Genomic DNA, 24,441 nt, shown 5'->3' on the forward strand with positions numbered 1-24,441 from the left:
GGGAGCACGGGGTCAATTTCCCAGCTTGCAGCTGTCTCTATTCCATAATGATATCTATATCCCATAATTTTCATGCCTTTTTTCAAAATTCCACAAACTTGTGCTGCCTTCCTCACTGTCCATCTTCTCTGACAAAAGCATGGCATCTCTACACTATTGTCACCATGAGCATTCAAGCAGAGGGCACATGATCCTGGAGTATTTACAGAGCGACAAGAAAAACGGAATGAGTGGGGAACGTGACAGTTCCTTGGAGGACAGATTGCTGTGGGACACACTGAGAACCAATTCAGGGTTGTGAGAGGCATTCACAGAGCAGCTGCAGACAGTGGAGTGCTTCTTTTGGGCCTGAGAAACAGTCACTGACTGGTGGGGTCTCATCGTAATGCACATTTGGGTTGAGAAGCAGTGGCTATAGAAGTTTTGTATGCACAAGGCCACATTCCTGGATCTATGTGCTGAGCTCACCCCAGCCCTCCAGCTAGGGACACCAAAACGAGAGCCGCGCTCACAATGGAAAAGCAAGTAGCAATCACACTGTGGAAACTATCAATGCCAACCCACCAACACCTGAGAAGTCTGCAAAGCAATTAAACAAATGAAGAACAATAAAGCACCAGGTCTTGATAGCATACCAGCTGAAGTACTGAAAGTGGGTGAGAAAACACTGACTAACAAGCTTTACTTGCCGCTCCTCAAAATCTGGCACACCAAAGAAATCCCTGCTGACTTACTTGTGGCTATATTCAGCATGTGGAAGAAGGATTTGTGCCCAGCTGTCTCTGACAATCCAATCTTCCCAGGTATTTAAAAATCCTATGGTGCAAAGTAAAATATTGTACACACTGAAGGGGACTCATTGGTCTGCACAACATCTGCACATCATACATGGTTACAGAGTTGTATTAACAATAATGCAGATAGAAGGGGAAATGTTGTTACATAGACATCACCCCTTCCTCTTTACTAATTATTTAATTGGGGACTAGAAAAGAGGTACTCTTCCAATCCCAGAGGCTTAAAGCCAGAAATCAGTCAGTGTGGCTGCGTATAACTTCACTGAAGGAGCAACTCTCTTCTCAGGGGCTTTGACCAGCAAAGAAATAGAGAGGGTGATCGCTGTGGCTAGGCTTCAGAGTTAACACCCAACGTAAGGCTCACTATAACTACACCTTATACTAACAAGTGCGGTGATGGTGGGGCCCCAAAACACCGCAGCCAGACAAAGCCACTATCGGCTCCGCCGCTGCGGTGAGACAGACACCCGGAGGGGAGGGATTGGAGAACACCTGTCTGCATGCCGCCTCTCCAGACCGCCCGCGCCATTTTGCCCTGGGCTGTATTGCGCAACACGGCGCGGCGGTCTGCTGAGGCGCCCTCTGGGCGGAAGGATACGGGGCGGAGCCGCCGGCTCGGTCCGCCGGGGCGCTGAGTCCTGTTGCCGGGTGACGGAGCTGCCGGCCCTCCTCCCTCCCCGTGGTGCTGGGAGCCGCCGCCGGTTTACGTAACGCCTCCCAGGGCAGGTCCCGGCTCCGTCCCGCCCGCCTCACTCGGGGACGGCAGCAGCGGGACGGAGTCCGCCGCCTCCTCCGGCTGCTAGAGGCCCCCGGGCCCCGCTGTGCGCCTCCACCGCCACGGCAGGTAACTAGCCGCCAACGGGCCTGGGTGGAGGGGCAGACGCAGGGCGGGCGGGCCGGCCTCAGGGGAACGTAGGGCCCCGCTCTGCGGGCGGGCGGGCTGGCGGGTCCGGTGTCCCGAGATGGTCCGGGTGGGCAGCGGGAAAGAGCCGGGGCTAGCGAGGCCTGAGCTGGTTCTGGCTGCTCTTGGCGCGCGCGGATGGGAGCCGTGCGGATGCCAGGCAGGTTCGTGCCCTTCAGCGGCTGGGGCGGGGGTCCCCGGGACAGAGCTCCCGGCTCCACGCTGCCAGGCGCCTGCCTGGAGGAGCGGGACGGGGAGGCCCAGGGCGCGAGGGGCGGGGCGGGAGGGAGCGCGAGGGGCCGGCGAGAGGGGCTGGCGAGAGGCCGGTTAGGAGGGAGGGCTCGGGGGCGGGGCTGGGGGCCCGTCCGGGGTTCCCTGGCCCGAGCGCGGACTCTGCCTGGGAGGTGATTCCTCCTCGGCGTCTCCGGGGTCACCGTGCCAGGTAAGCGGGACTGCGCACGGGGCTCTGGGGAGGAGAGGAGGGCCTGGCCCGGCCCGGGGTCAGGAGCTTTGTGCAGGGGCCTCAAGCGTTGCCTCCCCGCGCTCTGATGTCCTCAGGCCCGCGCTCTGGCAGGGGGCAGCGGCCATCCGGGCGCTTCCCTGGCCCGCGCCGCGGTCCCGCTGTCATCCGGGCGCAGCGGGTAGAAACCTGGGGATTTGCCTCGGGAGGACTCAACGCCCCAAGCTTCCGATTAAGACAAGCAGGCCCTGCCCGGCTTGTATGTGAGGCGGCGGTGACAGGGCTGGCCTGGCCCCAGCGGCCACCAGGCCCAGATGGTGAATAGATGGGGTTTCACTCCGTGACCTTTCCTCCTGCGAGTTACTGTACAAGGCATAGGCGGCGGCTGGTGCTGCCCTATCGGGAGAAGCTGTGTGATCGGTCTCAACGCTTGTAATGAGGACGCGATAAAATATCAGTATCTAATGTGCAATAGATAAGGCTTACGCTAAGGGCAGACTTGGTCGGACACTCAAGTCTGTCTGTCTTCCAACAGCATTGTCCTTTAGGGGCCTATTGAAGGAAAAGGCGGATAGAGAAGGTTGGGGCTGGGGGCTGCTGCTGCTGCTTAAAGAGGAGGAGCTACGATGGCGGGAGATTGATGGGGCGTTATGTCCTATGGTAACTGAACTGTCCTCCATCTGGGCGGGCTCTAAAGTGCTGCAGCCTCTTACAGGCCATGGGCGGAGAGGCAGAGGTACAAGGTTTGGCGAAGGTTACGGCTGAATGCAGAAGTGGCACAAACTGACACTTCGTTCCAGGAAAGTCGGCCTCACTTCTCCTCACCACGTCTTTACTGTTTTAAAATCATCTATTTAATCTGCCTTTACTGACTCTTGTTTTAGTTTAGTTTCAAACCCTCATATCTGGCACTCATTTGAAGGGGGTTGATTCTGCTCTTTTAGTAAGGGCAAGCAAACTATCATATCCTATGTTTTAATATTGTATGTTAAAGGATTTGGCCTGCAGTTAGCAGAATTAAAGATTACTTTCGTACCAGAAAAGTGTTGTAGATGCAACTTTTTCTGCCTTCAGTCTTGCATCATATTCTATACATTACTTTTATAAAGGGGTAGTATTACTGGCTTGGGGTGGACATTTCTAGGTTAAACTTGGCTTCAGATTGTAGATATGTCAAAGCCTAACCCATCATGATTCCATGGACAGTTTTGTAAAATACATATTTCACTGCACTGGTCACCAAAGCATAGAAGTTTTGTGTTAATGTAGGGTCAGTCCTAGGACCAATCCTATTCAATTTATTCATAAATGATCTGGAGAAAGGGGTAAACAGTGAGGTGGCAAAGTTTGCAGATGATACTAAACTACTCAAGATAGTTAAGACCAAAGCAGATTGTGAAGAACTTCAAAAATATCTCACAAAACTAAGTGATTGGGCAACAAAATGGCAAATGAAATTTAATGTGGATAAATGTAAAGTAATGCACATTGGAAAAAATAACCCCAACTATATATACAACATGATGGGGGCTAATTTAGCTACAACGAGTCAGGAAAAAGATCTTGGAGTTATCGTGGATAGTTCTCTGAAGATGTCCACGCAGTGTGCAGAGGCGGTCAAAAAAGCAAACAGGATGTTAGGAATCATTAAAAAGGGGATAGAAAATAAGACTGAGAATATATTATTGCCCTTATATAAATCCATGGTACGCCCACATCTCGAATACTGTGTACAGATGTGGTCTCCTCACCTCAAAAAAGATATTCTAGCACTAGAAAAGGTTCAGAAAAGAGCAACTAAAATGATTAGGGGTTTAGAGAGGGTCCCATATGAGGAAAGATTAAAGAGGCTAGGACTCTTCAGTTTGGAAAAGAGGAGACTAAGGGGGGACATGATAGAGGTATATAAAATCATGAGTGATGTTGAGAAAGTGGATAAGGAAAAGTTATTTACTTATTCCCATAATACAAGAACTAGGGGTCACCAAATGAAATTAATAGGCAGCAGGTTTAAAACAAATAAAAGGAAGTTCTTCTTCACGCAGCGCACAGTCAACTTGTGGAATTCCTTACCTGAGGAGGTTGTGAAGGCTAGGACTATAACAATGTTTAAAAGGGGACTGGATAAATTCATGGTGGCTAAATCCATAAATGGCTATTAGCCAGGATGGGTAAGAATGGTGTCCCTAGCCTCTGTTCGTCAGAGGATGGAGATGGATGGCAGGAGAGAGATCACTTGATCATTGCCTGTTAGGTTCACTCCCTCAGGGGCACCTGGCATTGGCCACTGTTGGTAGACAGATACTGGGCTAGATGGACCTTTGGTCTGACCTGGTACGGCCTTTCTTATGTTCTTAGGAGAATCTGAAAATAGATGATGGACTTAGTTTCTAGTCAAAGTTGAGAAAAATTCTTTGTAATAAAATAAGGAAATGTTTCTTGTATTTTAAAATGACGTAATCTAATAGTGTCCCTTGAAATTTTAAATGGGACCAATTATGCACCTGCCACATGTTTGTTCGGTTAATAGAACAGACTGCTAACATAGTGTTGTACAGGAAAGGCTAATAAATAAATGTGTAATATACGAAGTGAGATCCTTCAGGTACAATGGAGGTGAACAATTTTAATAAAATAACTGTGTAACACCACCATGCATTTATAGTACACTTCACATTGTATGAGATCAAACATTATGGTGAGAATCTGTGGACTTGAATTGTGGGGTAGGATTTCTGACTGCCTGTTGCCCCACATCTTGCTCATCAGCAGGTTGGTGCCTAGAATCAGTGAAGGGATTTTTGGGTGATGCAGTAGGAATGTTAAAGAACTATCCCTGCTTTGAGAGCTGCTGGCTTGGTGGTCTCTTCACCTCCAGAGAAGCAGCAGGAAATACAAATGTCCTTTCCCTCTTCATAAGAAGGAAATTCCAAGGATGCATCATGAAGGGGAACACACACAAGATAATTCTGATTTGGTCAGCATTGTCCGGCAGTTGTTTACTCTGTGGCTTTAGTGGGAAGTGAGACAAAGGAAGGAAAATGATGCCACTGAGAGCAGCCAACCTACCATCTAATTTGCAGATTTGGATCTTTTTGGAATTTCATTGAGTTTTAAGGAGTACAGTAACTTCCCACTTAACAACCTCTCGCTTAACGTTTCGATCGTACATCCCTGCTCAATTATAGAACGTGCTCCATTTAAAGTAGTGCAATGCTTTGCTATAACGTTGTTTGGCTGCCTGCTTTGTCCACAGCTGACAGCCCCCTTCTCAGCTCCCCACCCCACCCCACCCCCCAGCTCCTCTCACTTGTTGGCAGACCCTGCAGATCAGCGCCTCCCCGCCACCTCCTGACCATGGCAATCAGCTGGCTTGTGGTATTCAGGAGGGAGGGGGAGCCTGCATGTGTGTCCTCGTTCCTCCCCCCTCCCTTCAGCCTCCAGGAGGTGGGGGGGAGGAGGAGGAGAGAGGACACGGCATGCGGAGTAAAAGGGGAGGAGTGGGGGAGGAAGAGGCGGGTTAAGGGTGGGGACTTGGGGGAAGGGGGGACATGGGCGGGCTGAGGGGTGAGCCCCTGGTGCTTGCAGAGTAGGGGAAGTTGCCACTCAAATGCTTCTCCTAGCCTACAGCACCTTCAGCCTCCTTGCCTGCCTCATTGTCTCCGGTGCCAGTGGGCTGTGCCTGTGTGGGGTAAGGTGGGGGCACCTCCCAACTATAGTACTGTACAGTATGGCAAAAAAAAAAAAAATCCCTGGAACCTAACCTCCCCCCCATTACATTCATTCTTATGGGGAAATTGGATTTTCTTAACATCGTTTCACTTAAAGTCGCATTTTTCAGGAACATAACTACAACGTTAAGTGAGGAGTTACTGTATACCACAGGAGCCAGCTTTTTTTTTTTTTTTTTTTTTCCCGAGCTTTAGCAAGGATTTAGGCTTTGTCTACACTCGAAACTTAATGACTCCCCTTCCCCTCCCGAAAGGACAAAATTTTTGCCAGCGAAAAGTGAAAGTGCCAGTGTGAACAGCACTTCATCAGCCAGAGCGCTCTCCTGCCGACAAAGCTACCGCTGCTTGTTGGGGGTGGAAGTTCTTTGTTGGCAGAAGAGCTCTCTCCTGCCAACAAACAGTGGCTATGCAACGTGCCACGGCTGTAGCGGCACAGCTGGGAGGCTAAAAGGTGCGTAGTGTAGACAAAGCTTTACTAGTTTTGTCTCCCTTTCATTTAACAAAAGTAAAGGAGAGCATTGGGCTATAGTCTAGAATGGTGGGTGTTAAAAAGGAATTGATATAGGGGTTGATTAACAGCTTTTAAAAATATCGTATCTGGCTGTTAACAAAACGTATTAAATGTCTAAGTGTTTGAAAGATACTTATTTGTAAAGTAGCTGTTTATTCAGAACAGGGAGTGAAATTATCCTCTTTTACTTAGTACCTGATTTTTTTTTTTTTTTTAAATGAAGGCTTACAGAAAATATAAGTTTTGTAGTGGTCTAACAGAACAATGTAGTAAAGTCCTTAAAACTGCCTCTGAGGGAAATGGTAACTACACTTATGGATGAATGTCACTGTAATAGGGATAAATAAATGACAATGGAGAGTAAAGTGAAATGCACATTAAGAGAAGGAATAGGAAATACTCTAGTTATCCATACCACTAATGGATCTCAGAAAGCAAATTGCTTTCAGAAAATGCTTAGTGTAGTCTCTCTACCATATTTCCTTTAGAACTGTTCAGTGGTGGTTGGAGCCACCATTTAGGTCAATAAAACATTGTGTCTGGCCTAATAAATAATTTGCAAGTAGAGCTATTATAGACAAAACTTAGACTTCTTGAAATTCCCCAGAAAATCAAGAGGAAAGTAGACTTTACCCATAAAATTGTAAAGATTTAAATGGATACTTAATTTCTGTGTTCAATTTATTTTTTTAATGTTCAATGATATTTTAATTGACAACAATTTGAGGAACAATCTTATTTTCCTGTATTCATCACATTTTTTTTAAGTGACTTACAAATTGTTCTTGGGAAGAATTACGTAGTAACTGTAGAGTGGTTTGATAAATGCCTCAGACAGCAAGGTTATTCCTACAGTTACTGACTCTAAAGAGGATTTATAATTAATATTTTATTTTGAATTTATGTTGCAGGAGATGATATCACAAAAGTGGATTCAGCACATCAGCACTAGATGTTTAGGGGTTAAATGTATGGTGTAGTGGTCCATATTATATGTTGTGGTTTTGTTAAGATAGCTTAAGCATTTTAGTCAGACAGCTCTTATTTCACAATAGTTAAAACTAGAAATCCAGTTGGAGGAGGAGTCATTGAATTCACTATAAATACTCAATTTAAGTCTATCAGTTATTTCTTAAATAATTTCAGGCAAAAATATCTGAATTTATGCATTTGAAAACTTCTTGAACTGTCTTCCAGAATTCTTACATTTTAATCTACAGCAGTTAATATTCCAACTTCTCTGCCTCCACTATAGTATCTGCTTTGCTGAAGTCTTCGAAGGAAGAACAGTTTATTTCAAAGTAGGTAATTCACCGTATACACTGCTTAAGTTCTAAAACTGTAGTTCTAAAACTAAAGAATTAAATTGGCCCTGTACACAACTGCTACAGTGAATTTCAACCTAAATGATATAGCATCATTTGGATTTTTTGTCTTTTACATATTAGTCCACAACATTAAGGGAGAAGCCGTCATTTTTCTTAACTGTGTAATGAGTATTTATTTAATAAATATTTATGTTCCAATAATGCCTACAACTTTATAGGCGGTGTGCATATACACAAAAGAGCTTACAATCTAAGAAAACTAATAACATACACACATTGGAACTGAGATAAAATCTAACCATACACTTTTTATATACTTAATGTTTTAATATCTCCAGTTTATAACATTATACATGAAATAATGTTGCCTATTAAGTAGAGTGCTGAATTGAGACGTGGGAGACCTTGGTTGTCAGTGGTCTGCTGGGTTATCTTGGGCAAGCAATATCACCTCTGTACTTCCATTTCCCCATCTGTAAAATGAGGATATTGATACTGACTTACTTTGAGATCTACTGATGAAAAGTACTGGATAAGAGTCAGGTATTATATTACATGTTGTTAGTTGGCCAGTTTCTTGTAGGTTTCATGGAAGAAGTTGCTCTTGACAAGGGGTTTTGAAGGAGATGGTAATAGCCTTACATACTGGATTAGGGAAGGTGTTCCATGCCTATTAACCATGGAAGAAGGTGTGAAGATGTGTGAGAGATGGATCATTGGGTAGCAGGAAACTGGAGAAGAGGAGGCTCTTTATATAATGCTTTACATTTCTACAGTGCTTTGACATTAAAATTGTAAAGTGAAGCATACAGGAAACTTATGAGCATACCTTTGCATGTGAACTTTTTTTTAATATGTTAGCTAATCACTTTAACAGTAAAGTGATGAAACTGACTTACTGGGTTAAGGTTTTAAGCTGTCATGTATGTACTTTTTTTGTTTTAAAAACACCTAAACCACCTTTATTGATACTTCAACTAGCCTTTTGGCTAGAAATCAGCAAATGGATCAAAAGTAGTTATTGTCACTAAATGAGGAACCTAATTCCAGTGATCTCTTGTGACATTATAAATTGTCATCAGTTGCTTGAAATAGAGAAGTTTGAAATCTATAGGAATGGAGTAGTTAAAATGTATGGTATGTAAATAAGAATTCTAATCTTTGAAGTGTTATGTGGCTTTATTAGTTTAGTATTTTGGGATGCGTTTAGGGATCCATACCTTGAAGAGAGAATTTCTTATTAACGTTTTACCTGATACAACTGAAGATCACAAAGTAAGTCTGTTGCATTAGAACCACATTGTTCACTGCTGTTTTCAGTATGGGATACCATTAACCTCCTAACTTGTAGACTATTTACACTAGAACAGTGTTTTTTCAAAGCGTGGGTCGTGGCATGTAAGATACTGGGTTGCCTTGCTCTGGTCAGCATTGCTGACCGGGACATTAAAAGTCCCGTTGGTGGTGCTGCCCAGCTAAGGCAGGCTAGTGCCTACCTTTTCCAGCACCATGCTGTGCCCTGGAAGTGGCCAGCAGTGGGTTTGGCTTCTAGGCAGGGGGGCCATGGGGCTCGATGCACTGCCTCTCACTGAGCACCAGCTCTCTACTCCCATTGGCTGGAGCTTGGGGTGGGGGGACGGTTCTTGCAGGTGAGAGTCGTGTGAAGCTGCTTGCACGTGCCTCCGCCTAGGAGCCGGACCTGCTGCTGGCCGCTTCCGGGGCACAGCGCAGTCTGCGGCGCCAGGACAGGCGGGAAGCCTGCCTCTGCACCCCGGCTGCACTGCTGACTGGGAACTGCCGGAGGTAAGTCTGCACCCTGCGCCCTTGCCCCAGGCCTGAGCCCACCCAATTCCAGAATGCCTTCCTGCACTCCAAACCCCTCATCTCTGGCCCCACCCCAGAGCCTGCACCCCCTGTCCAGAGCCCTGACTCCCTCCTGCCTAAGGTTAACAAACCCAGGGTCTGCTAACTTGTGTTCTGCTAACCCTGGGCTTATGTTGCAATGTAGATATGCCCAGAGAAACTTCAAAGTTCTAATTTTTAGTAACTTGGCTCAGTAGCTGTGACTTACATACCTTATTTAAGAACAGAAGTAATTTTCTTGAAGGATGTAGTCCTGCCATTTTTGCCAGTGTTGTCGTCATTTGATGAAGCGATATGTAAATGATCAGCATGTTAATGAAATGCTAAGAATGTGCAGTTAAAATACAGTTGGCAATGGGAGAGACAAGGTGGGTGAGGTAATATTTTATTAGAGCTACTTTGATTGATGGACGAGACAAACTTTTGAGCTTCACAGAGCTCTTCTTCAGGTCTGGAAAAAGTAACCCAAGTGTGTCAGCTAAAAACAAGGTGAGCTAGATTAAGGATAAGGGCTTAACAGATGTTACAAGAAACCACTTAAAATGAAGTGAGCAATTAATACTTCTATAGTCATAGGACAAAGAACGGTTAGTACACCTCTACCCCGATATAATGAGGTCCTCGGGAACCAAACAGTCTTACTTTGTTATAGGTGAAACCGCGTTATATCGAACTTGCTTTGGCCTCGAGCATCTCCATTATGAATAGTCAGCAAATAGCCCTGCCCCCATCAGACCCCCACCTACTTCCTGCCCCCTGACTGATCCCTCAGAACCCTCAACCTATCCAATCAGCCCCCCTCACCCCATGTCCCTAGTCACCCCCAGGACTCCCACGCTGAGCCACGCGCCACACCAGGTTGCGTGCTAGGACCCGGGGAGCCGGCACACAGAAGTGCTCACACCTGCTCGACCACATCAGTGGTGGCGAGCCCCTTGGGGGCGGGACAGGAGGAACTGGCCCGGCAGCCGCTGCCCTGTCCACGGAGCACACCTAGCCCGGCACAGTGGCTGAGCCCGCGAGGGGGAGCAGCCTCGCCCGAGGTGCCCGTGTGCGCCTGATTCCCACTCCGTGCCAACGCAGTGCCGGGGGAGGGTGAGCCATCGGCAGGCAGCTCCTGCCGTGCGTGCCTGCGCTCAGCCATCTTTTCTCCTCTGCAGAGCCCTGCACTGCCCGTCTCTGGTGAGGACGCTGTGGCCAGCTGCTCGCTGGGGTGCATGGAATCCCCAACTGTGGGCAGGTAGTGCAGCATGCTATGGAACCAGAGAGCCTGCGCAGCGCTGCTGCAAGTGGGGCGCAGCCTGCCAGCTGGGCCTGCTGTGTTCCGAGCCCTCCAGCGCAGGGACAGGGGCACCTGCACGGCGCTGTCTAGGATGGGCACCTCTCCCTGCCCTGGATCCGCAACTTCCCTGCATGGACCAGTCTACCCCAACTTCTTGGTGCCGGCTGGAGCCCATGTGACATTTCCCCTGCACTGCAGCTCCCTTCCTCGGCCTGTGGCTCCCCCCTGCTCCCTGTCCCCTGACCATCCCCCGAGACCCTCTGCCCCTTATCTAACCCCTCGGCCCTGACCTGGCACCCTTAACACGCCGCTCACAGCAGCGTGTTGGAGCCAGACACAGTGACATGCTGATCCGCTAGAGCGCGCAGCCCTGCCCCCCCCGCCGAGCGCTGCTTTACCGTGTTATATCCGAAGTCGTGTTATATTGGGTCGCGTTATATTGGGATAGAGGTGTATGTCATAAATTGTTGTAATGAGGCATATAACCAGTATCACCCCCTTTTGAGGCCATGATTTTTAGTGTCTTTCAGAGTTATGAATTTAAGTTCCTAGGTTTGTCTTTTGAAGGTGGTGTGATGGTTTCCTTTTGCGGAAGGTCAGATATGGAGTGACCACATTGTGAAAAGTGTTCTCCCACAGGTGATAGAAAAAAATGATAAAAGACAAAAACATCCTGAGAGTTCATTCTAGAGTGTAGTGATTGTCTGATTTCACACACACAATTGTTGAGACATTTGATGCACTGGATGAGGTAGGCCACTTGTTAATAGGCATGTGTAGGACCTACGGATCTTGAAAGGTATTTTGTGGAGGGTGTTGATTATCATATTACTGGAGATATGTCTGCAGGTTTTGCATCTGTTGTTCTGGCAGAATCTGGTGCCTCTTAGAGTTGATGTTCCCTGGCCTGTGGGGAGCTTGCTTCTGAGGATCATCTTGGTGGTGATGGTTTTTTTTGGGGGGGGTGGGGGAGGCTTGGGGAAAGACTTCTTTCAGAATGTAGTCCCCATCAAATATGAGTTGTAATTGTTTGATGATACCCCATCTGGATTCCATTGTGCGGGGTTGGTGACAATTAAGGGTGGGTGGTCGCTGCGTTGTTTTTTCCTGCATTGAAGCATGTTCTTCTGAGATATTTTGAGCAGCCCATTCTATGGTGCGTTCTACTTCTCTGATGGAGTGTCCTTGTTTGATTAAAGCAGTTTTAACTTTCTCCTCAGAGCCTATTCTGTGATATCTGAATAGTTGGTTGTAGACAATCGATGGAAGTGTGAAGATAAGTGTGGTGATCCGTGGGTTTCTTGTATATAGTTATCTGTAGGATTGCATTGCTGAAGCTGATCCTGGCATCCAGGAAGTTGATGCTGATGTGGGAGTGTTCTAGACAGAGTTTGATGGTGTTGGGCTGGCATTGCTCACATGCTCAGGGTGTAACTGATTGTCATATCAGGAAGGACTTTTGCCCCAGGTCATATTGGCAGTGACATTGGGCAGATCTCACCTTCCTTTGCAACACAGAGTGGGGTCACTTACTGGGATTATCTGGGTATATCTCACTTAATCAAGTCCCTGCCTTTGTAGGGGGATGGGGGCTCTGGTGTTGGTGCACCTCAGTGCCTCCTATTCTTTCCCTATGGCACATGATAGTTTAGTATCCCATGGGCTGTAATACTTTGGTCAAACTGTTGTTGGGTTTAGTGTATGGGGGCTGAGTGGTGCTGATGGCTTGTGACATAAGGAGGTCAGACTAGATGAACTGGTGGTTCCTTCTGGCCTTAAACTCTGACTGTCTTTAGTTAAAAGTTAAGGTACACAGAAAAGTAAAAAGCTCACATTCATGCACTAACTACATTGGATTCTGAAGAGTGTGTGAACTGTCTGAATATTCTTGCAGTGTAACAGTCTTTCAGATGTGGCTGTTGGAAACTGTTGCTTTTTGTACACTGGGCATCCAAATTATCTTGAGCTGGAGCAGTGCTTAAGCAGAGGTCACATGTGACAGGGCCTTTCAAAGTGACATAATATAAACCAGAAAACGGTACTCTTCTGGCATAAGTGTGTTTGCACTGGAAGTTATTTCTGTGTAACACTAAGTGGTATAACTTAGGCCTTGTCTACACTGCCACTTTACAGCACTGCAGCTTTTTTGCTCAGGGGTGTGACAAAACACCCCCGAGTGCTGCAAGTTTCAGTGCTGTAAAGTGGCAGTGTAGATATTGCACTAGCCTGCAGAGAGATCGCCCAGCGCTCTAAAAAACCCCATCTCCACGAGGGGCGCAGCTACCAGTGCTGGTGCACTGTCAACACTGGTGCTTTACAGCACTGAAACTTGCTGCACTCAGGGGGGTGTTCCAGCCCCCCCCCCCCCCCGAGCAAGAAAGTTGCAGCGCTGTAAATTGCCAGTATAGACAAGCCCTTAAGTTCCACCTCTCTTCCTCCCATCCTCACTAGTTGTAAAAATGAGACTTTTTTTTTTTTAAAGCTGAGGTTTTGGAAAACAAGTTAGCAGTTTGAGAGAGATGGCAGTGTGTTGTAACAGTGTACCAACTCAATCCAAGCCTTGTTGTGTAGTGGATGGATCATTGGACTGGGACCCAGGGCACCTGGATTGTGTTCTGTCTCAGCTACTGACCTGCTGGGAGACCTTGTGCAAGTCATGTTACCTGTTTGTGTCTGTTTTTCCCCATCTGTAAAATGGGGAGAATAATGCCTACCTGCTTTGTAAAGTCTACTTTCATCAGATCTACTGATGAATATCACTGTCTAAGAGCAAGGTATTAAGAGATGCAAGTGTTTGATCCTGTCAGTCCAGTAAGTAGCTGGGTAGTAAAACAGTGCTACTAGAAGGTGTAACTGTTGTGAATGCAGTCCACATCAGGTATGCTTTGATCTTATATTGTGCTTGTGCAGGGTTCTAAGGCCTTAGAATTGTATAGACCTAATTGCTTATTAACTAAATTTTCCACCTATCATCTCTGCACTTTCTCCCATGTCTCCTTTTATGCATGGGAAGAGCTCTTTGCAAAAATCCATGAAGCCACTACATTATCCCCCTTCAGATCTCGCTCTCAAACTCACCTCTGTCACAGTGCCTACAAAGCAAATGACAATGGCTAAAGCAGTGAATGTTCTGTGACTGCTGCTACTTACACAAATCATAATAGTTTTGCTGATGCTTTGTGCTCTCTGCATCTATTCCTATCTGTTGTTTCTTGTCTTGTACAAAGATTGTAAGCTGTCTGGGTATGTCTTCACTGAAGCGGGGGAAGGGGGAAAGAGAGTGTGTTCTTAGCTCTGGTTAGCTAACCCAAGTTTATAGATTCAAAGACCAGAAGGGCCTAGCTACTAGACCATCTAGTCTGATCTAGAGCATAAAAACTTCAGTCTTGATTTTAAAGTTGCCCTTGCTGGAAAATCTACCACAATCTTTAGTAAATTGTTCCAATGGCTAATTACACTCACTTAAACATGAACATCTCAGTTCTAGCCTGAATTTGTCTACCTTCAACTTCCAGCCATTGGATTTTGTGATATCTTTTGTCTGCTAGGTTGAAGAGTGTATCTTTGTTAAACTAAACAAATTGAGCTCCTTGAGTGTCACTATAAGGTATGTTTTCTAATGCTTTAATCCTTGTCGGGGCTCTTTTCTGAACATGGTTTGATTTATCAGCATCCTTCATGAAAATTGAAAATCAACTATCTCAGGTTAAAATAGCAGTGAAGACTTGTTTTTTTTAGCTTGGGTTAGCTGCTCAAGTTAGAGCCAGAGGTTGAACTCAAGCTGCTAAGCAGAATCTCTCTGTATTTTCACTGCTATTTTAGCCCAAGTTAACAGAGTTAAAAATACTTTTTTTTACTTTAGTAGAGACATACTTTGAGGCATTGAGCACTGTTTTGTTTATGTGCACAAATGGGGCCCTAATCTGACTGGAGCCTGTAGGTGCTACTGCAGTGCAAATAATTATAAAACTTAAGTCATAAACGCATCATTCCACTGCAATTAATAACTAGTGCAAAACCCTCCACCTAAAGAATATGGTTCTGGACTATAGGAAACAAATGATACGGGATTCCAGTTCCTTACTCTGCTCATTGGCAGCAGTAGAGTCCTGTGAGAATTCACTAGATGAAGCAGACAATGATAGTACAGACCAATAAGAGCATTTTGTAGAAGACTTAGTACATGTCAAAAATGTACAGCCCTATGGATGGGCTAACAGTGCAGATTGCCTTTGACTCTGCATGTTCTCCCTCATAGTTATGTTGGAACTTTCCATTGCAGCTGCATTTCTGTATTAAGATGGATATTCTCGATCTTAGATTCTGTGTCCTATTACCTAAATATTGGAGGGGGGGGGGTTTCAAACAAAGTTGAGAGTCCTTAGACTTAAAAAATTTACAGTCTCTTTCATGCCCCTCTAAAAGTCTTAAACTAGGACTAAGTTCTTTGGAACAGGAAGTTTTAGTTAAATTAACATTCTTTACAGCACCTAACCCTCTGGGTGCGTGATGTTTTTGCAGGTCTCTTGCTGCTTGTGAAATGCAAGTAATAAGGCTGTTTTAGATACAGTTTCTGTATCTGCTTTGTTTCCCCATGACAAAAGACTTTTTTTTTTTGTATTGAAAAAAAGATGTAGAGAAAGGAGCTGTTAAAGACATGGAGAGCCCTGGCCCAGCTTGCACTTTTAACTAGTCTGCTTTGCTTGTTGATAGTTTGAATATAAATACATACTCCTAGCACTTCTGTAGTGAGCATATATTGAGGACAGTGCTTCAGTAAGGAGTGAAGTGATTATAGCTTTTCCACTGTAGCGAGGCACCTTATAGCGATTTTTTACCCGGTTTTAGTGGCTCCCTAACGTATTAACGCGTTAATGAACAACGACAGTATCGGTAAGGAACATATCGGATTAGGGTGATCGCATCGCGCTCTATCAGTTCGATTCAGTGTGAGTGCTGCACCATCGACGTGACCTGGATCCTGCTATCCACATGGGATGGTGGTCAGGTCTGGACAGCAAAAGAACGCGGATGCAGTGGTCTTTTCCCCGGAGCAGCAGCGTGCACGGTGGGCCAGCAGTCCAAGGGGCAGCGTGGAGTCTGGAAAGCATGCAAATGCCCAGCGGAAATGTGATAAGATGCCCTCGCAGGCTCATGCTACAGAAGATGAAATTCAAAAGCGTAAATTAAAGAGAGAATCCTTTTTGCAGACAGGAAACAGACCAGACAGCAGACATAGCAGGGCAGACGGAAGCAAAGACTGCAGGAAAGCGAAAAGCCCAGAAAGATACTGCTGTTATCATGGACTGGATGCAGCCCAATCCCACAGTTCTTGCAGCCTCCGAAAATTATTGCTGCTTAGGCACACACTCCAAATGCGTCAAAGGTCAAACACCGTGCAGGGTCAGGCAACCAGCCCAATCCTCACCACACCACCCCACCCACCCCCCTCTCTTACTCCTTGACTCTTTCTTTAATCATGTCCTCTGCACTACTGAATGCTGCATAATGCACACAGATAGTGCAGCATCCTTGTCACATCCTGCAGCTGACCAACGCCATGGATGATGGATCATGGGCATCATCAGCAATCAGCTGATGGAATCAGCATCTGATCATATCCATCGATGGAATCAGCTTCAAAGGCTGGGACAATGGGACATCTTCAGCTGTCGTCACAAAGGGCTGGACTTTTCTGGTTTTTGGTGGATGGATGATGGCAATTAACCTTTTCCTCATGGATGCAACAGGGGCTGAGCATCAATCATCCCCACCCTTCATGTGTGGGCTGAGATCCATCAGCCCCCAGTTGCCCCTGGAAAGAAAGGCAGCTGCCCTCCTCTACACTCTCTGCTGCAGGGCTGTCTGTCTGGACTATCACTCTGAGGCTGCCTATCTGTCTCCTGCCTTCACTGCCTTCTCTCAGTTGTATTATTCTTATTCTTTATTATTTTATCACACAAGTGGGGGGGGGGACAACACAAGCCAAGAAACAAAAAGAAGAAGAAAGAAAGGGGAAAGAACGGGTGGGGAGGAGGGTTGTTCTGAATAGCATGATAAATTTCTGCAGGCTCTCTCTGACAGAGCAGCTCTGCTCTCTGGGTTCTTCTCTCTGGTTGGTTCATACGGTGGTTCTCTAGCACACTAGGCCTGTATAGGCAGCTTTGATTCTATTTTTATTAGGGAAAAACAGGGGTCAGGCTTGGATTCATTTTTTGCGCCGGCCTGGATGGGCATGGGGGCAGGGGGCAGCAGCAACAGATGGAAGGCTCAATATGGAAGGTTCAATATGGCTGGTAACTGGCCTTTTTGCGCCCTGGCTGATTGGGCCAGCATTAGCAGCAAATGGTACAAAAGGACTCATAGCCATGATCATCCTCAGTTCCAAGGGATGGGAGGGGTTTGATGGTGCATATGGCTAGTAAACATCTCTGCTGTCAAAAAAATGCAAAAAGCATGCTTCGCTGCTGCGCTGCTGAATCGCTCTGTGAGTACACATCTAGGTGAGAGAGACAACAAAACAAAAAACAATCCATGATTGCCATGCTATGCATCATGCCAGGCAATCCAGGGAAAAAGTCGAAAAATGCTAAATGCTGCCGCCGCTTTCCAGACCAAGGGAGTGACGTGACTGACGACATACCACCACACCCCACAATTTTTGCCCATCAGGCACCTGGGATCTCAACCGGAAGTTTCAAAGGGGGGGAGGCTGCGGGAAATGGGATAGCTAGGGAATAGCTACCCACAGTGGCACGCCAGAGAAAAATCGACCGCCCACGACGACCATGGACGACACCACCGATTTAATGTGTAGTGTGTGGCCACACGCACGATTTTTATAAAAAAATTTTTTAAAAAACGTTTATGCAAAAATCGAAATAGTCCCGTAGTGTAGACGTACCCTGAAATCTACCCATGCTAGTATCTAGATAACTGTTTGATATACCCATAGCTATAATTGCCAGTCTACCACAAAGCAGGATGGCCGCCTTTGTCTATTTTAGGTACTTCCATGGTCCCAATTACCATAGTATTTGAATACCTCACAATCTTTAATGTATTGATCCCCACAACACTACTAAAGCAGGGAATTACAGTTGTTCCCATTTTATAGCTGGTAAACAAATGCAGAGAGACTTTGCCCAAAGCCACAGAGGAATGTCAGTGATGGAGCAGGGGATTTAATGTGGGTTTCTCAACTCCCAGGCTAGTGCTACTGGATCATCCTTTCTCTCTTCTACTAGGGAAACTTTAATGTGCCCTAAAGATGTCTCCCTCCAATTGCTAATGAAAATGCAGTGGGCTCAGTTTGTCAAGCATATACAGAGTAACAAACAGTAGAAATTGTACCTATGTATCCTGGGTCAAAGAGAAAATGTGATGATATATTAATGTACTATTTGAGAAATAGTGTATGGTCACATAATTAAAGTCTCTTGTAATGCATGCACACAAGGGACAGAGTGAAGTTTGTGTGTGCACCCTTAGTTTTATGTTTTCTGATATTGCTTAACTATGTAATCTTAAAGTTCTCTATACATCTTTTATATGGAATTTTGTAAATTTATTGTATATTATACTTGTGGATGGCAGGGTGGATAAAATCAATTTTAAAAAAAATCGGTTTTTTTGATAAAATGCTTTTTGAGGAAAAGAGAGTTTTAATTAAGATACATTGTAGCTCAAAGATACCTCATCATGAATAGGGATTATAAATTTTAATTCTATAGTATGAGACAATATACCCCTCTATCCCGATATAACGCTGTCCTCAGGAGCCAAAAAATCTTACCGTGTTATAGGTTAAACCGCGTTACATCGAACTTGCTTTGATCCTCCGGAGTGTGCAGCCCTGCCCCCCCGGAGCGCTGCTTTACCGCGTTTATATCCGAATTCGTGTTATATTGGGTCAGAGGTGTATTCATAGAACAAGAAAAGTTTTGTAAATGAGTTTCAATAGTTTGTGGATTAGGGACCCAATTTTATGGGGTTCCAGGGGCTTCTGTATAAATTATTTAGGTTAATCTTTCTATCTACCCAATGGGACTCAGTGCTCAGTCTAGAAGATATCATCAGAGCTGCTTAGTTTTGCAGTTCTCAAACTGTGGATTTGTGTCTTGAGATAATATGCTTGTTAACAGAAAAAATGTTTTTAAATAAGTAAATATATAAAGGTGAGAAATAAGAGATCTCGACCCTGTTGTCCCGCTGCAAATTTGTGTACACAGTCAGTCCCTTACCTCTCTCTAAAAGTGCAAAGTTTCAGAAAGTTCAATTAATAGAAGATTGTTGGGAGCGGAATAGATCTGGACAAGGAGAAGTCTGGAGATAAATGTGAGAAGGGAGGGGACAGGCAGTAGAAACAAAAGTGAAACTGTTTGAACAGTATATTCCAGAAGTCTTGAGGTCTTTCTGAGTGTAGCCTTCATTGATTTGAGATCTACCATACCATTCTCTCACTAGAAGGGAAAACCAATAATGGCAGCAGGCCGTAAAAGAGACCCAGTTTGGGAATATTTTAATGAAGTTCCTCTGCTGGTGGGTAAGACAGGGATGCGTGCAAAAGAAATGCAAGGCCTGGTGATGTTCTCCTCCTAATACAGCATGGCAAGAAAATCCTCCAAATATTAATGATTAACCTGTTGAACTGGAGATCACTTTCCAGTGACTTCATAAATATCTGCTTCAATTACCTTTGGTAAATGAAATAACCAAACAATCATTCATTTTCTGATATAGCTGTAAAACTAATTTGAAAAACGTTTTCAAAATCACTTTAAAAATGTATAGTGTGTACCTTCTAAAAATGAAACCTACATCTATCTCTGAGTTGTGAAGAATATTTATTAAGGTTCTAACAACCAACAAGAATGCACTTTTATGTAGAAATCCATGATTAGTTTTCCTGACTACTGATTTTAAATCATGATTAAAATCGGTTTCATTTTAAATCAAATCTACCCTGGTGGATGGTATTTAGAACGACCCTTAACAATAGTACTTTTTTCAAAGGGGAAAAGGCTAAGTACCAAGAAGGAAAAAGGGAACCAGAAAATTGAATAAACAAGTATTGCCACACTACAAAAACTTCACAGAAATTCTTTGTTTGAGAAGGGTGGCATAACTTAATCTTGTTTCCACTAGCCATAAGTAAGTGAGTTTGTCACAGAAATCACAGATTCTGTGATTTACCGTGACTTCTGCAGTGGCTGGTGCAGCTGGCCCAGGGGCTGCCTGAGCCGTTTGGCCAGCCCCTGGACGAACCGCACCGGCTGCTGCTGTGGCAAACTCAGGCCACCCCCCAGCAACAGCAGCAGGAGTTTGGGTGCATGTGGGAGGGGGCTCAGGGCTGGGAGTTGAGGCATGGCAGGGGGTGAGGGCTATAGGTGGTGCTTACTTTTGGGGGCTCCCGGGAAGTGGTGACATGTCCCTTCCTCAGCTCCTAGCTCCAGCCAGTGGGAGCTGTGGAACCGGCACTTGGGGTGGGGGCAGTGCGCAGAGATAAGAGCTGAGGGAGGGACATGTCACAGCTTCTGGGGAACTGCAAGGAGCCAGGTAGGGAGCCTGCCAACCCCCCCCCCCTCTACCTGCGGCACCTCCTGGGCCTCCCCTTCCCCAAGATTTAGTCAGGTATATACTACAAATCATGGACAGGTCACAGGCTGTGAATTTTTGTTTACTGCCCATGACTTTTTACTAACAATACCTGAGACTAAAACGTAGCCTTAATCATGAGTAATATGCCAACTGTTATTAGAGATGGTTAATTTGATCACTTCAGACCATACTGCAGTTTCTCCCTTTTTGGGTGTCTTAAGCCATGGCCACAAAAGGGAGGGGGGAGGTATATATATATATATATTTTTTAATGCAGTAGCTAATGCATGTTAATCCTAGTGTAGTCAAGACAAATTTGTAGTTTTTAACATGTATTAAAAATTCAACTTGTCTACATTAGAATACACATTAACATGTTAACTGTGATAAAATGTCTTTTTCCTAGTGAAGATGAAGCTTGTGATACCAACCCTTCTCCCTCTGTCACTTCTAAAATGATCTTTTTTGCACATTTGCCAGTGTTGCCCTTCTCTAAGTCATGTCAGTGACTTCTTATTGCCTTACATATCAAACTGTAACTGCTGGGCGGGAACTGGATTTTTTGTTTTGCAGAGAATTTTGGAATTTCAAAGCTGCTGTGAAATTTCCTGCAAAAAGAAATCCCAAAATAATGTTGCAGGTTGATTTAAATGTTTCATTTTGATGAGATTGAAACATTGTTTCAATTTTGACTTTCATTTTGTTATATAATATAAAATTAAAAAATTGGAACAAAGTTATTTTGGAATGGAAAATCAAAACATTCCATTCTGAAAAGGACAAAATGGAACGTTTCAACCTTGTTGAAATGTTTTTCCAATTTTTCTTCTTACATGAATTTTCATCAAAAGTGACAACACTTCTGCAAAATGTTTTGCTTTCTATGAATTGTCATTGTCATTGTCTGACGGGAAGAATATTCTGTTGGAAAATTTCCAAATGACACTGTTGCTTTCCCCTTTTTAGGCTTGCTTAGCCTGATCCCTGTAGGTAAGTATTCTCAGGAACCAAAGTACTTGAAGTGTGTTTGTGTGAACTCTCTATTCTCCATCCCACTGCAGACCTTGTGAGAGAAGAAAGAAGGGAACAGGAATCCACTGAATTAGAGTGGGCTTTTTTGTTTTGTGTCATTGAGTCTGCTTTTGATTTCATAATTCAGCTTCTTTCTGCTTGATCCTGCTACGCAGAAGTAATCCATGTACTTTTCAGGCTACTGCTATTAAAGTTAGTGCTGAAGTTTTGATATTACTGTTTATTATTTATATGGCTTCAGTGTGTTAGGAGTAGTTAATATGAAGACCATATTCTTTGCCCCAAATAACTTTAGAATCTGAGTAGACACTGACAGGTAATGATGAGGAAAGGGATGCATCAAAAAAGCAAAGTGAGAGAACTGATAGTGTGGTGAAGTTTAGCATATTTCTTGTTAATTTCACAATTTTTGTAACTCCTTATTTGTGTATTCTATCAGGTTTTCTGGCTACTTTGCCGGAAGACTGGAGCATTTAGGCCTCACTCCTTTAGAAAGAAGAGAGCTTTGAGGGAATTTGGAGGAGTGGGTTGAGGTAGCACATATTGAGTCAAGGGAGGGGATTTTATCACATGCTGTAGCATGCAGATAATGAGAGAGGCTGGAAGGAAAAGTTAATTGTGCAGCAGTTGACGTTGCTGTAGGGCTAAATAGGAGGATGTGGTTTAAGAGAGAGGTTACTTTTTATTCAACAATTCACATTGATTTCAGAGGGATTTGTTGGTTCCCAGCATTTCTGGACCTCTGTCTACTATTTAGATGCCTAAATATGGTTTTAGGTACCTAAGTTTAAGCTTCTAATTTTGAAAATGTTGGCCTCCATATAAACAGAGTTTTTGAAAGTTTTGCTGAACTTAGAATACACATTAGCTATTTTTTACTTTTTTTAAAAAATGCTTGGTGAAACAATATTATCTTTCAGCCCTTCATGGCATTTTTGCTGTCAATTTAGCTAACTCATAAGTATCTGCCTGATGTAAGTCTGATACTGACCAATTCATGTTGACTATTTTAAGATTAAAATGTACTATTTTTATTCATTCACTCTCTCTCAAAATTAGGCTTATGTATTCCAACAGACAAGGTGGCAGGGACTACCACTGGCAACTTTAATTGAAAAGTTGTCTTTGTATTAGGTGCCCTGGCTAGTAATGACTGTAGTGTTAGGTTTAAAATGGGTGTCCTGCTTGTGACAATGTCTATATTGAACCACTGAGGATCTTGATTTATCTTCCAGGTACTGGGAGCTATAATTGCACAAGGGGCAGTGGAATAAAGAAAGACATTGTGTATTAAGACTTCAGTTCTTTTATTGGCTAGAAATAGTGTAAGCATGTACTGATAGGCCAACCATTGGGATATGAATGGCAGGGATTGAATTTGTGGGAGCAGTGGCAGTTTGCAGTACTCTTCCAAGCATTGGCCACAAAATAAATGATCTCCACATGAGATGCCACACACAGATTGTGCAGATATGCAAAAATATGATCATGCCTGTCCTGTGAGCCCCTTGGGATCAGTTATTTGTAGTGGGGTCAAAATATACCCATAGGCTCTGCTGGGATTCCCCTCAGTGAGACCATATTCCTGGCTAGTCATCTTGAGCTTGGCTCTCCCTTACTTGGCGGTTGAGGGGAGGAGGAGGGCTCAGATGCTTTGTTGGGCGTTTTGGGTTTGGCTCTTACTTGTAGGTAGTTGATAAGAAAATTTACAGAAATCTGGTAAAAATCCATGGCTGGCAAGGGTAAGGAGAACAAGAAACTTTGTAAGTATATCAGGAACAAAGGACATCCTAACAACAGTGTAGGTCCGTTAGTAGATGGAGACAGTAAAATTGTTGTTGATGCAGAAAAGGCAGAAGCATTCAAACATTTCTATTCATTATTTGGAAAGAATTCTGAAGTACTAATATCACATGAGGATGATAAACTTAGTCCACTTTTAACTAAGGAGGATATTAAACAAGATCTAATAGGGATAAACATTTTTAAATCATCAGGTCTGGAACTGATCCCCAAGAGTCCTAAAAGAGCTAGCGGAGATCTCTGGCCCACTGATATTAACTTATAATAAATCTTGGAAACTTTAGAAGAGTGCAAGAAGGCTAATACAATGCTAATTTTCAAAAATGGCAAGCAGGGATAACCTGGATAATTATAGGTCAGTTATCCTCATGTCAATGGTGAACAAAATTCCTAGAAAAAGCTAATACAGGATCCAGTGAACGAGGAATTAGTTTGGTGGTAATATTAATGCCAATTGATATGCCTTTATGGAAAATAAGTCATGTTAAACCTAACTTCATTTTTTGATGAGATTACAACTTTGGTTGATAAAGGTAACTGCATAAATGTAATATGTAGGAACAAAGAAAGTAGGCCATACCTACGGGATATGGGGTTCTGAAAAAGGTCCTGGGGGATAAATCAGCTGAACATGAGCTCCTAGTGTGATGCTGTGGCCGAAAATGATAATGCAGTCCTTGAATGCATAAACAGGGAAATATTAAGTAGGAGTAGAGAAGTTACATTACCTTTGTATTCATCACTGATGTGATCACTACTGGAACACTGTGTCCAGTTCTGTTTTCCACAGTTCAAGAAGGATATTGAAAAATTGGAGAGGGTTCAGAGACAGGACATGAGAAAGATTAAAGGATTAGAAAGCACGCCTTATACCTGTGTTTCACAATCTTTCCAGACTACTGGACCCCTTTCAGGAGTGCGAAGCCTGAGACCTATCACCCTAAATTACATGCTTAGGCAATGAGATGTCTACACTGGCACTTTGTCAGTAAAACTTTTGTCAGCAAACATCTCTCCTCCGAACGACACAAGTTTTACCAACGAAAAGCACAGTGTGAACAGCGCTTTGTCGGCAGGCGAACTCTCTCCTGCTGACAAACAGCAGCTACACTGCACGACTTTTAGCAGCACGG

General features: G+C 44.4%; 1 protein-coding gene across 8 annotated transcripts in view; it reads left to right on the top strand.

Annotated features, from left to right (window-relative positions):
* The first annotated feature begins 1,071 nt into the window (after positions 1 to 1,071).
* Positions 1,072 to 24,441, top strand: part of KIAA0232 (KIAA0232 ortholog) — a 104,005-nt gene continuing 80,635 nt past the window's right edge. For 2 of the 8 annotated variants that reach the window (XM_039540127.1, XM_039540132.1), the window contains exon 1: positions 1,496 to 1,641. The gene's annotated coding sequence lies outside the window, so the exon portion shown is untranslated. Of the gene's footprint in view, positions 1,151 to 1,491; positions 1,642 to 2,050; positions 2,141 to 7,684; positions 7,702 to 24,441 lie in introns of those variants that run through there. The other 6 variants (XM_039540133.1, XM_039540130.1, XM_039540135.1 and 3 more) reach the window with 6 other exon arrangements.

Source organism: Mauremys reevesii, linkage group 5, assembly GCF_016161935.1.
Source record: "Mauremys reevesii isolate NIE-2019 linkage group 5, ASM1616193v1, whole genome shotgun sequence".
Classification (NCBI taxonomy): Eukaryota; Metazoa; Chordata; order Testudines; family Geoemydidae; genus Mauremys; species Mauremys reevesii.